This window comes from Camelus bactrianus, chromosome 1 (genome assembly GCF_048773025.1).
Source record: "Camelus bactrianus isolate YW-2024 breed Bactrian camel chromosome 1, ASM4877302v1, whole genome shotgun sequence".
Lineage (NCBI taxonomy): Eukaryota > Metazoa > Chordata > Mammalia > Artiodactyla > Camelidae > Camelus > Camelus bactrianus.
Window position 1 is genome coordinate 57527715 of NC_133539.1, and position 12593 is coordinate 57540307.

Below are 12593 nucleotides of genomic sequence, written 5' to 3' on the forward strand. Positions count from 1 at the left end.
AAGAAATTCTACTGTAGGTAAAATGCTATCAAACAACACTGCATGCCACAGAGAAATTGTTCATGAAAGGAAGAGTCAATCAATGCAGCAAACTTCATTTTTGTCTTAATTTTTTAAAATTGCCACAGCCACCCCAACTTCCAGCAACCACCACTCTGATCAGTCAGCAGCCACCAACAACAAGGCATGACCCTACACCAGCAAACAGATTATGGCTGAATGTTCAGATAGCATTTTTAGCAACAAAGCATTCTTTAATTAAGGTACATACATTTTTTAGACATAATGCTATTTCAACTTAAAAGACTACAGTATAGTGTAAACATAACTTTATATGTACTGGGAAACCAAAAAATTTGTGTGACTCATTTTATTGCAATATTAGCTTTATTGTGGTGGTCTGAAACTGAACCCACAATCTCTCTAAGGTATGCCTGTACCTACATACATACCATGGCATACTACTCAGCAATAAAAAGAAACAAACTACTGATACACCCAACAATTTAGATGAATCTCCAGGAAATTATGCTGAATGAAAAAACAAAAGCCAATTCCAAAAGGTTACATGCTATATAATTCCATGCTTGTATAATATTTTGAAATGACAAAATTTTAGAAATGGAGGACAAATTAGTGGTTACCAGTGCTTAGGGAGGAATTGGAGGTGGGAAAGTAGGAGGTGGTTGTAGCTATAAAACAGCAACACAAGGTATTCTGTGGTGTTGGAAACGTTCAAAACATTAACTGTGGTGGTGGACACAAGAACCTTCACAGGTAATAAAACTGTATAGAACTTAACACATACATATACAAATAAAACTGGGGAATGTACTAATGTCAGTATCCTGGTTGTGATATTATACAACAGTTTTGTAAAGTGTTACCACTGAAGGAAACTGAACAAAATGCACAAAAAGGATCTCTCTGTATTATTTATTACAATTCTATAAAATCTGTAATTGAATCTACAAGTGAATTTACAATTATCTCAGTTTTTAAAAAGAAAAAGAATTGAACTAAATGTGATATCTTATGATAGTATCCCAGAACAGAAAAAGGACATCAATGGAGAAATAAGTGAAATCCAAACAAAGTATGGAGTTTAGTTAATAGTAACATGTCAGTGTTGGTTTCTTAAATTTGATTAATGCACTTTGCAATTGTAACATGTAAACATTAGAGAATACTGGGTAAGGGGCTTACTGAACTCTTAACTATCTTTGCATATCTTCTAATAAATTTAAAATTACTCACAATTGTTTATTTTAAAAAAATTCAAAAAATAGACAGTAAAAAAGGAATCAAGAGAAAGTGATAAATGTTGAAGATAAGCAATGAGGATAATCAGATTCCCTGAAAAAGACAACCAAAGCAAAGATACAGAATACACACAAAAAAACAAAATCCAAGAGAACTTATCTGAATTTTAAAAGATTTTCAGTTACACACTGAAAGGGCCACCATGTATCTGAAAATACCAACCCAGAATGACCAATAAGGCATTCTAGTAAAATTAATGGACTTAAAAAAATTCTTTGAGATTTAGGCCAAAATATTATGACTTGTAAGTTTAAAAAAAGACAAAAAAGACTATAATCAGACTTTTCAACAGCAAATGCTTGCCAGAAAAAATGGACTTATAGATTTGAGATATTTAAAAAAAGAAAATGTGAGCCAAGGATTCTATTTCCAGCAAAAGTGACCTTCAGATATAAAGAGCACAGACAGAATGTTATAAACTTGCAAGAAAATTCATGAAAAAAATTTCCTAGGAGCCTTTCCTAAGGCATCTATTAGAGAGAAAGCTTGAAACAACCAAAATGACTGAAGAAACATCATCATAAGATCTAGTAGTGAGCATTAAACATGTTACTCATAGGACTAGGACCGGGATAGAGAGAGTAGAGTATTTATTTAATGATTATATGCACTGACAATATATACAGCTCCAATAAACAGAACTGAGGAAAATGTGAATAGTGTATGTAAAAAAAAACTTAAGAAATTGTTTCTAACAACCAAAATTAGTAGTGGTTATCAACAGTGTTATTACTCCTGGACTATTTTATGTGTCATGTGGAATTAAAGTGAGTAATTACGAGCATAGTAATTCTACCATATTTTCATTATGAAAAAGGAGATACACATATAATACAGATGAAATTATGAAACCCAAAATAAAAACCTTGAATTTGAATCAAAAATATCAATATGAACCTACGAAGTATTTTACCTTAGTAAATATATTTTCCTAGCTCTGTCCACTGAAAAGGCTGAAAACGATGACAAACTGAGAAGCAATAAACATCTTTAGCACCTAGATTAGGGTCTTGAAATATTATTCCCCATTTAAAAATTTTTTTTAAATAGGAAGGCTTCTAAGACAAATGGCTGATTCCAGTTCTGAACCAGGAAATGAATAAAACGAGCCTGAAAAATCTTGTCATACAAAATAGCAAGGAAGCTATCAAAGATAGCCTATGTCAAAGGACCCAGGAGACAAACTGAAGCGGTTCTTACAAGCCAAAGGAACAACTGAGTTTCTAATAAGAATATGAGCTAAACTGCAACAGATTAAAAATCTACGAAACATATTTAAATCCACAGGTTCATAATAATAATAAACTGGTCATCTGAACTAAGTATCATAAAAAAACGAGGTAAGTACAAGGATTTATATTGCCTTTTCTATCGGGACTTAACCATTTAGGAAGCAAATAGTGGATTAGGGGACACATTTTGTAAAATTATTCCAGCTAATGAAAACAAATGGTAGAACTGGAGTATCTCATGTAATATTTTGTAACTCCTAATAAATTCATGAATCTAGACACTGAACAGCCACAGCTGCTATCCTCAAAAAAGAGCAAAACCAGATACCCTGTGCCTCTTGATGAAGGAACACCACCACCTGTATAGTCTTGCCAAAGGGACTGACCATCAGTCTGGTGAAGCCTCTGGATTGGCTGTCAATTTCCGGGAAATGGAGAAGACAGAGGAATACGTTGAACTGCCCCACTGAAAGTGCAATTCCCAGACTGTGGGAAAGTACACAGGTGAAGAGTCCTAAGTTCTGCAACAGAAACTGAAAAGACCTCAGAGTGGTATGCTCTAGATCAAATCTTTTGCATGTCACCATTAACCAAGAAGATTGTGATGGATACGTAATTTCTACCGTGAAAATATGATATCACTTTCCAAATATAAAATTAAAATCCTGAATGTTTTTTCAAACTAAAACTGCCCCCAACAATCCACCATTACCACACATAAGATTCGGAGGCATCCTCCCTAGAAGGGTGTGTCTCCATCAGCATCCTATGAATTACTGCACATGAAGGACATACAGATGAACACAGGATAATGATAATATGAATGGTAACAACTACCGAGCAATATGTATCAGACACTCTATATACATTTCTCTCTAATCCTTACAAAATCTGCAAGGTAGGTATTATCATCATCCCCATTTTATAGATGAATAAAACTGATACTCAGAGAAACTGACATTTCAAGGTCCCTCAGCTAAATAAGCATTATTGAATAAGATAGACGGTCTTTCAATGGAAGATGGGTTTTCTCACATAACTGTTTAAAAATCTGTATATTTGAAGAAAGGAAAGTTCAGTATCAGGGAAGGACCATTTCAGGCCAAAGTAAAAGGAATTTCTCACAGACTGAGTCAACAATCTGAGAGGTCCATGAGAAAGTAGATGGCACAGTGGAAAGAGCACCAAATTGGGAGCCAGGAACTGAGTTTTCAGTCCTGTCTCCAACACAAAAAAGTTGTATTATACTGGGTAAGTCACTTTACAGTTTCCTCACCTTAAAATAAAGAATAGTAGCAAGGAGCATTCTATTGCCCAGTATTATGACCCAATGATGCAAGAGTGATTTCTATAGCTGTTGACATTAAAGGAATAACAAGGAAATGTAAATGGGAAGGGCATCCCAGGCACAGTTAAGTGCTTTAAGTTAGCTCAGAGGTTGGGAACTTGAGGGCAAAAGAGCCACTAAGCAGCCATGCTTAAGCTAAATGAAGAAGGAAGGATCTCCCTCTCTGATAGGCTCACTGTAGGACAGAAATGGGCAGATGTATATATAAAAATTAGTAAAGGGGAAAATATATAGTAATAAATTCATGTAAGGAATATCTATTACTGCTGGACATGCAATGCTCTTGCTACTGTTTTATAAAGCACCAGAGTCATGAGTAGCAACTTGGGGAAAGAATAAAATAAAGAGCTTCATGCCAAATCCACCCTTCCATAAAATATTTAGGCAAATAAAACAATCCCTCAGAGTCAGTGCTGGCCACACCTTCTACAAACCCTGCCACAAGATCTGGACACTTGTGTGTTGAGGCAGTACTTAAAATTCAGTGAGTCTTATTTTCTGTCTTCACTGCTGTCAATAATTATTCTCAAAATATTTACTTGGTGTAGAGCATTATCCTGGGAGCCACAAAAATCTGAAAAGAAATACAAGGCATGTCCCTAACCACAGAGAACTTAGTACAAACACATAGGACAACAAAAGTAACTGAAGACAGTGAGCGCATGCTTGTCTACATGCAATCGCACAATTTGCTTTGGAATTTAAATCACATTTTTCCCACAAAGACAACAACACAGGAAATGGTTGTATTTCCAGGTCACTCCTCAAACTTATTTAATGCATATTTAGTTGAGTCTCAGTAGTTTTCGTTAATTTTAAGTGATTCTCAACCAGTTTGAGAAACTGATAGGAAATGGTGCTATATCGCTGGGAAAAGCATATGCAACATTATAATTTTACAATTAGAAAATGAAAAACTATTTTTTATGCCATAAAAAAACTGTTTTCATTAACCAAATTTAGAAGTAAATAGTAGCTATAACTGATATACACAGTACCATGCACTACAAACTGATCAAATCTCATCATTTTACTCATTTTATTATTAAAACAACCCCAAGGAGGAATTCTATCAATATCCCCAGTATTAAGGTGAGTAAACTAAGGCATAGGCAGGTTAAGTAATTTTCCCAGACCCAGAGCTCAACAAAGCTTCTTAGCTGGTAGAGATACAGAAGATAACCAATTTTCTGAGTACCTTCATCACCCAGCATTCTTCACTGGGGCTTAAAACAGAGCTAGAGGCATAAGGGCACTCATATACTTATGTATACTTACAGTTATATAAGCACTGTTTCCCCAGCAGTACACAGACTAAAATGAGATGACTCAGAGTAGGAGGGCCCCAAAGAACTCCATACTGTTTATACCATACACAGGCTCATGCAAGGACACAAAGATAAATGTACATGGACAGACACTTCAGCAGTGTTTGTGATGGCTAATGACTGAAAACAATCTCAATGTCCATCAATAGGGGACAGGCTGACTATATTTTGATATTTCTAGAAGGGAATGCTGCCAGTCTTTTAAAAGAATGAGAATTTTATACATACGAATATGGAAAAAAAACCCTAATTTAAGTATAAAGTCACAAAAAAAACCAAAAGGTGTAGAGTAGCAGGTATATTATAATTCAACTTGTGTGAGAAAGAAAAGGAGCAGTTGAATGTGGTTGAATATGATCAGAAAGTTTCTTAAGAACAAATTATTTACAGTGCTTACTTCTGGGAAGTAGGGAATGGGGAAAAGGGTCAGTACATAGAAGAGAAAGAGACTTTTGTTTTATCCTTTTGCATTGAATTTAATTTTACCAAAAGCACATATCACTAATTTTAAAATAGCTAATTAATATGAAAATGAATTTGTATGTTCATGTATGACTGAAGCATTATGCTGTACACCAGAAACTGACACAACACTGTAAACTGACTATACTTCAATAAAAATATATATTAAAAAATTAAATTAAATTAAAAAATAAAATAAAGTGGCTTAATTAAAGATACAGTATTATAGAGCTAACATCCTTTCATATAGTGGTTCCTAACAATAGACTAGTATGTAATGATCAGTGGTAAGATATGTCCCCCCAAGTTTATAATAGTAGTTAAGCTAGAGAAGTTTATGAATGATTTATTTTTTATAAACAAGAATAAAATCAACATCCCTTTAACTAATCTTCTAATGCAAAGGGGAAAAAAGAGACACTTAAGATTCAAGCAAAAGGAAAAAAGAATAATATCCAAAAGATGATTATTTTTAGGAGAGGCTGGATCCCAGAGGAATAGAGGTCCTCAAAAAAAAAAAACAAAACAAAACAAAACAAAAAAACAAAAAACGATTCCCCTAATCTGGAATCCTCAGAGACGCAAACATCTTCTCAGAAAATAAGGAAACACCTTTATGTGATCTCCAAATTGGGCTGGGAGTGTCCCAGGAAATGACAAGAATTTTTTTCATCCTTTTAAATGTATGTTTTTGTATATTTTATAAGTAACACATTTACAGTGCTATTTATATATTATTCATAATTAAATATACAGTACTTAGAAGATGGTTGCTCAAAATGTTTTACTGATAGGGCAAGCAATTTAAAAAGTTGGAAACTACTGATGTAGTCCAACAAACTTAATGCAGTGAAAAGGAAAGCATTAAATAGTCATTTCATGGTCAAGAGATGAAAAATAAAAGCTGTGAAACAGTGTACAATGTCTGCAATTTTTGAATTCTCTTCAACTTTTCCTATATCTATTCCATGACCATATCCTGCCATTTTCCAAAGAACATTTCCTCATTTTGACCATTCATAATCATGCTGACTATCCAGATTTAATATTTCATGTTTCTGAAAAGGCCTCCGGTCTTTCTGTAGGGAGTTCTCCACTGCCATCTTGCATAGAACTGTGAGATTCTTTACAAGCTCAGAAAGCTTCCAACTATTTCCAAAAGTGAAAGTACGTATCCAGAGACTTTTAAATATCCCTGTCCCACTCGCAAATTGTCCTCCCCCTACAGACCAGCTGGAGCCCTTTAAATAAGTCAGACAAACATATTCCTCATTTGTCGAGGGGTTTATCCTCTCCTTCACACTCCCGCTCCAGCAGAATTAACATCCTCCACACCACCATGTCAAGTTCTTTTTCCTCCAGAACTCTCTTCAGGGTTCCCTTTCCTCTTACAGCCTGCCTACCTCTGACTCCTCGGATCTTAGTGTTGATAGGGTAGCAAAGATCATCCCTCTCTCCGAATCTCTCCAATCTCTTCAGCAACGCATTAGTAGGATTGTTCGACAGGCCCTCGTTTGCGTTAATATCTCCAATATTTCCGTGATCTGCGCCCTCAAGACCTTCGATCTGTTTGGGTCCCGCCTCCCCTTCCCGACACTAAGTTTGTTTAGGGCTTGGGCGCAGGGGCCGGGCAGGTTCTCTCCGACGTCAGCTGCTGCGTACACAGGTCGGCCTGAGCAGGCCGCTCAGGGAACAAGGCCGTGCGGACAGGACTGACCCAAGCGCCTTTCTCCGTCGCTCCTGGAGGAGAAAGGTCCTAGAGAGGGGGCAGACCAAGCATATGTGCCCGGAGGCAGCCGAAGCCCTCCGGAGGGGCCAGCTGGCGTGTGGACTATTAAAAGTAGGCCTGCTAGGTGAAGGGAGGCAGGCTGAAAGGCCGGATCCGGGACTGAATCGGGAGAGGAGGGAGGGGAGGGTACCCGAGTGTAGCTGCTTTGGCAGCCCCGCGGGGCCTGTAGTAGCGGTGACCGTTACAAGACTCAAGGAGGGGAGGAGTTGGGGAGCGTCCCCCACTCACCTGGAAGAGACTGTCGCCGGAGACTCCAGCTACCCCCCTCCCAAATTGAAGCCACGTCAGCTCGGGAATCCCGTAGGCGACACCTACCACCGCCGCGCCCCGCCAAGGGACTCAACCACTCGCAGCTGGGACGGAAGATGGGATTGGAATATGGACCAATCAGAACTATCCGCAGAGCGTTACCAGGGAGACCAGGCACGCCTTGTTTGTAACTAACCCATCAACAATAACGGAAACCAATCAACGTCAGGAAATGCTCCGCTTCCTCAAAGAAACAGCCAATAGACTCTAAAGAGTGGAGGGGGGCGGGGTCAGACGCAAGCAAGTGCTCCGGAAGAAAATGTGGGGAAGAGCCGGAAATGCCCGGGGAAAGGGCGGGCGTTCTAGGAAAGGTCAGGTGTTTACAAAGTGAAGTGGGTCGGCCGATTTCTTTTAATTCCTCGGCAGGGTTGGCGGTGACTGAACTATGGCTTGGGCTTTTGCAGAGACACCGCACAGCGGGAACCAACTACCATAAGAATTGTTGAATGAGCTGTGAGAAGGGAGTGAGGGTGTGGGTTTTGTTCTAGAGTCTTAAAATATTAGAGCCAGGAAGGTAGGTCGTCTAATATGATCTTTTCATTTTGCTGATAACAAATGAGAATCAGATTAAAGTGACTCGCCCGAAGACAAACAGCGATTTACTAATGAAACTCGGACTAGAACCTGGCATCTATATGAAAGAATCAGAGATGTTTCTAAGGACATGAGTGAGAGAGAGAGAGAATAGTGAATACTAGGAAATACCTTTTAGAAAATGGTGCTTGAACTATCCCTTAAGCAGAGAGTGAGAGTGGAGGGCTCCGGTCCTGGAATAGGAGTCAGTGAGAAGCTTCAGTAACAGTCACAGAAAATATGCATGCTCTCCTTAAGCCCCTAAGGAAAAGGGAAAAAGTAGTCAGGTCCTGTGATTTCAGGCACTCTCTTGACAACGAATAGTATTTTGAATTATTCTTGAGTCATACTGTGTGCAAGGCACTGAGCTGCTCACTCACTATATGCATCCTCACACTAATGCTTACATAATCCTTTGAAGTTCAAACATCAGCTCAGTTAGGCCTTTGCTGACTACCCATCTAAAAATCATAGTCCCCTGTACTTACTGTGTACTGTTCTTGGACCCAGAGTTATAGCTGAGATCAAGAGACAAACATTCCTGCCCTTTTGAAACTAATAATCTAGTGAGGAGAGAGAAAATAAAGATTAGTAACATACAGTTGGCCATTGAACAACACAGGTATGAATTGCAGGGTTCCACTTATACAGTGATTTGTTTTCAATAATAAATACTATAGTTCTACACCATCTGGCCTGTGGCTGGTTGAACCTGGGAATACAGAACCACCTATAACAAAGAAACACCTACCAGGAGAACCGACTATAATTTATTCTGGGATTTACGATTGCAGAGAGACAGTGGCCCTAATCCCCACATTGTTCAAGAGTCAGCTGTAACATGGTAGATAACAAAAATGCTTATGGAAAGTATAATCATAGAAGGGGGATACTGGGTTCAGGGAACTGCAATTTTAGAAAAACTGAGAGCAAGCCTGATGCTTCATTCTCTTATACTTCTTAAAACTTGGAATGTACAGAGCAGTCTTTCCAGGGCCTGACATGAGCCAAGGTTTGCAGAGCTTTTTCTGCAGGCTCTCTGAGAGATGCTAGCTGAGGTCAGTGAGCAAGGGAATGTTGCTGAATACCCACTGCAACTGTTTAGGACTGAGGCACCCAGCTGACTGCATCAATAGCTGAAACTGCTCCCTGATGATGTACATACCTCTCATGTAGCTGGTCTTTGGGTTATATTTAAGTATAGTCATTAAATAAAATCCTCATGAATCAGGATTCCCTAGGGGTGAAGGAGTCTAAATTATAAGATCTGGATATGTGTGTACTTGCCATCAGAGGTCTGGGTCTTTATCAGTTATGTTCCCCTACATCAGCAAAAATCCCGGAAGGATCCAGAGTGCACCAAATACCCCATACCCAAAGCCTAAGAAAAGATTGTTCTTCTGAAATCCCTGGCCCTCACAAGTAGTGAGTCAGTAGTGAGGAGGGTATCTCCTCTCGAAGGGCAAAAATACTTGTCCACCCTTTTGTGCTCATTTCTTGACTAAGGCTTGCCTGCAGAATACAGTGTCAGTAAATGTCTCCTCTACTTATGCTGAAGACAGAGGGACTGCTGCTCTGTGAATTATTTGGGCTTTGTTCTGTGCCCCAAGGAAGCAAGTGTGGTATGGGGTGGATTTCAGGCCAGTTGTCTTCATGTCGCAGTTGGTGATCATCTTTCATACCAATTGACTCCTAGAAACAGATGCCAGAGGAGGCTCTCTACAGGAATTGGGACTTTTGTTCTGACTTTCCTCCTGGGAATGTTGGCAATCCTGATTAGGCACTAGGCCCATGGAAAGACTGAGCTGGCTTTAGGAAAACTGAGACCAGGCCTGATAAGTTCTGTTTCATCTTCTTGTCCCCCTTAAAACTTGGTATTTACAGCAGCCCTTGATGTGTATTTTCCAGCCCAGCTCCAGTTTTTGCTCTCCACAGTTCCCTATATATAGTTTATCTTTGAAGGTGGAAGAGATTGGGATTTGGGGGAACTCTTCTGTCTCTGGAGCTGTGGGTGTCTCCTTGCCTCCAGATGGATGAACTTTGGATGGGGAGCAGGGATGGGAGATTGTATCTTGAGAGGGCTGTAAGTGTGGGGTGAGTAGATGTCCTGGTTAGGACATCTCAGAGGAGATGTTAGGCTTCTCAGAGGAGGCATCAGAGATGCCTGAGGGATACAGAAACTTGTCAGTTTCTGCTCCTACCTTGATGTTAAGGCCCTGGTGCCTGTCTTAGCTCTTGCTGAGCATTCTCAAGCAGCAGCAGTTTACTCAAGGAAGAGCTGAGCTACGCAGGAACCCTGGCATATGGGAGAACAGGAGAGCTAAAGAGGCTAGGCATCCCTGCCTGGCAGATGGCAAGAGTTGTCTCCCAGCCACGGTCTTGCTAGGAGCTGCTCCTCTGACAAGTGAATAAGAGACCCCTGTTAAAACTCTCACTGTGTCTTCAGGGGCTAGAGATGCTAACACTGTTTGACTGAAAGGCCTGGAATAGCCCAGGCTCCAGGCGAACTGACTGAGGCCTTTTCTGACTTAAGAGTCTTACCCAACAGACTCAGCAGGCTCTGTGTACTTCATGGAGCATGTGGAGCCAGGCAGAAAATCTTGGAAGCCCAGTAGGCAAAGGGTGGGGAATGGCTCAAACAAGAGGCTTATTCTCTATAGGGGATGAAGCCAGGATATTTTGTAGAGGAAAAGCAATATTCATGCCACAAGAACTCAGGTACTATTTCTATGTGAATTATTATTGAGCATTTACAACATATGAAAAAGTCATACAGGGAAAATGGTGACTTTCTCATCCCGAGCTACCAAGAGCCGAGGGCATGAGGAATCTGAAATCAAAGAGAAGAAAATTCTTAAGAGATATAACCATAAAGCTCTTATTCAGCATTCACTCTGTGCAAATACTAAGCACAGACTGTGTCAGGCACTAATGTGGTTTATTTTTTATCTGAGATCTAAGAATAACTCTCAGGCCTCTAAGCAAGCTTTGGGAAGGGGACTTATATAGTCCATCAATTTGAAGAATGTTCTTATCATACATCTTAGGGGGTGTTGTTAGGCTCCTCTTTTGGAGAACTCCCAAGTACTATAAAAGCTCCTCAGGATACAAATATATTTAAAGACTTAATATACTAGCACAGAGACCACTAGAACCCAAGTTACATATCAAACTGACATCTCTGATATGCTTCATAGGTACTTTCAAGGACTGTATCACTGAAGCCTACCTTCATCAGTATTCCAAGCCAAGAACATCACCAGATTAACAAAGTCACCCCACCACTGCTGATATAAAAAATTTGATGACTTGCATGTAAAGCAGGTATTTTGAGAAAGTCTACAGACTTCCTAAATTTCTCTAAACTGTCCTAGGTGTGTCCTGCTCAATAAACTCTCCTTGATCTTTACTAGAGTCCTCTAACAGTTAGGAGATTTTCTGCATTTACTAGTTCATAGAGTTCTAATCATGCTGTTTAGGAAGGTTTATTCAACCTAAACTAAGTTATTAATAGATTTTGTCTAACCAGCAGTCAACGGCCTTTCTTCTGATCCTTAAAGAGAATGCAGCCCTAGCCTTTCTCTCTATTCCTTTCATCCTCTGCTTTCTGTGGGTCCACAGGACTTTTACTTACACAATCTCAAAGACTTGTAGGCTTGAGGAAGGGAGGGTTCCATCTGTTTGTGGAAATTTCTCGCAGTAAACTAGTGCATGGTAAGAGGTGAAACAAACATGCTGTTCTTTTGTGCTGTTTGGCTGACAGCATTTGGGGTGCTAGTTGGGAAGGAAGATGTCTTGAGGTGCAAATGGGGAGATAGGGTGGGAAGCATGGCTGAGGCAGGTAGGACTCTTTGGATCTAGGCTTCCCAGGGTAACTGGGCATGTGGAGGTGAAGTGTGGAGAGAGATCAGGGCCTTCTTCACTCTCATATTCATTCAGCAAATGTGTATTAGGCATCAACTTTATGTCGAGCACAGTTTAATATGATGAGGAGACAGCAGTAAATAAGGAATCTCTGCTCAGTAAGGAATTTCTATTCAAGTGTGGTAAGATGGAAGAGACCATATTTTTCAACTAAATTGTATGTTACATGCCTCATCCGCATCACTTGGGACAACAGTTGAGATGGAGAAATCTCAGGCCCCGCCCCACACCCATTGAATCAGAATCAGCATTTTAACAATACTGGAAGCACTGTTAGGTGAGTAAGTGCCATGGAAAAAATAAGT

The 12593-nt window shown here is 39.6% G+C and overlaps 1 protein-coding gene across 9 annotated transcripts in view; it reads right to left on the reverse strand.

The window, feature by feature from the left end:
- The window catches only part of GOLGB1 (golgin B1), a 72696-nt gene extending 64855 nt beyond the window's left edge, over positions 1-7841 (reverse strand). For 8 of the 9 annotated variants that reach the window (XM_010970880.3, XM_010970879.3, XM_010970878.3 and 5 more), the window contains exon 1: positions 7711-7841. The gene's annotated coding sequence lies outside the window, so the exon portion shown is untranslated. Of the gene's footprint in view, positions 1-7096; positions 7367-7710 lie in introns of those variants that run through there. The other variant, XM_045507313.2, reaches the window with a different exon arrangement.
- Positions 7842-12593: the final 4752 nt, after the last annotated feature.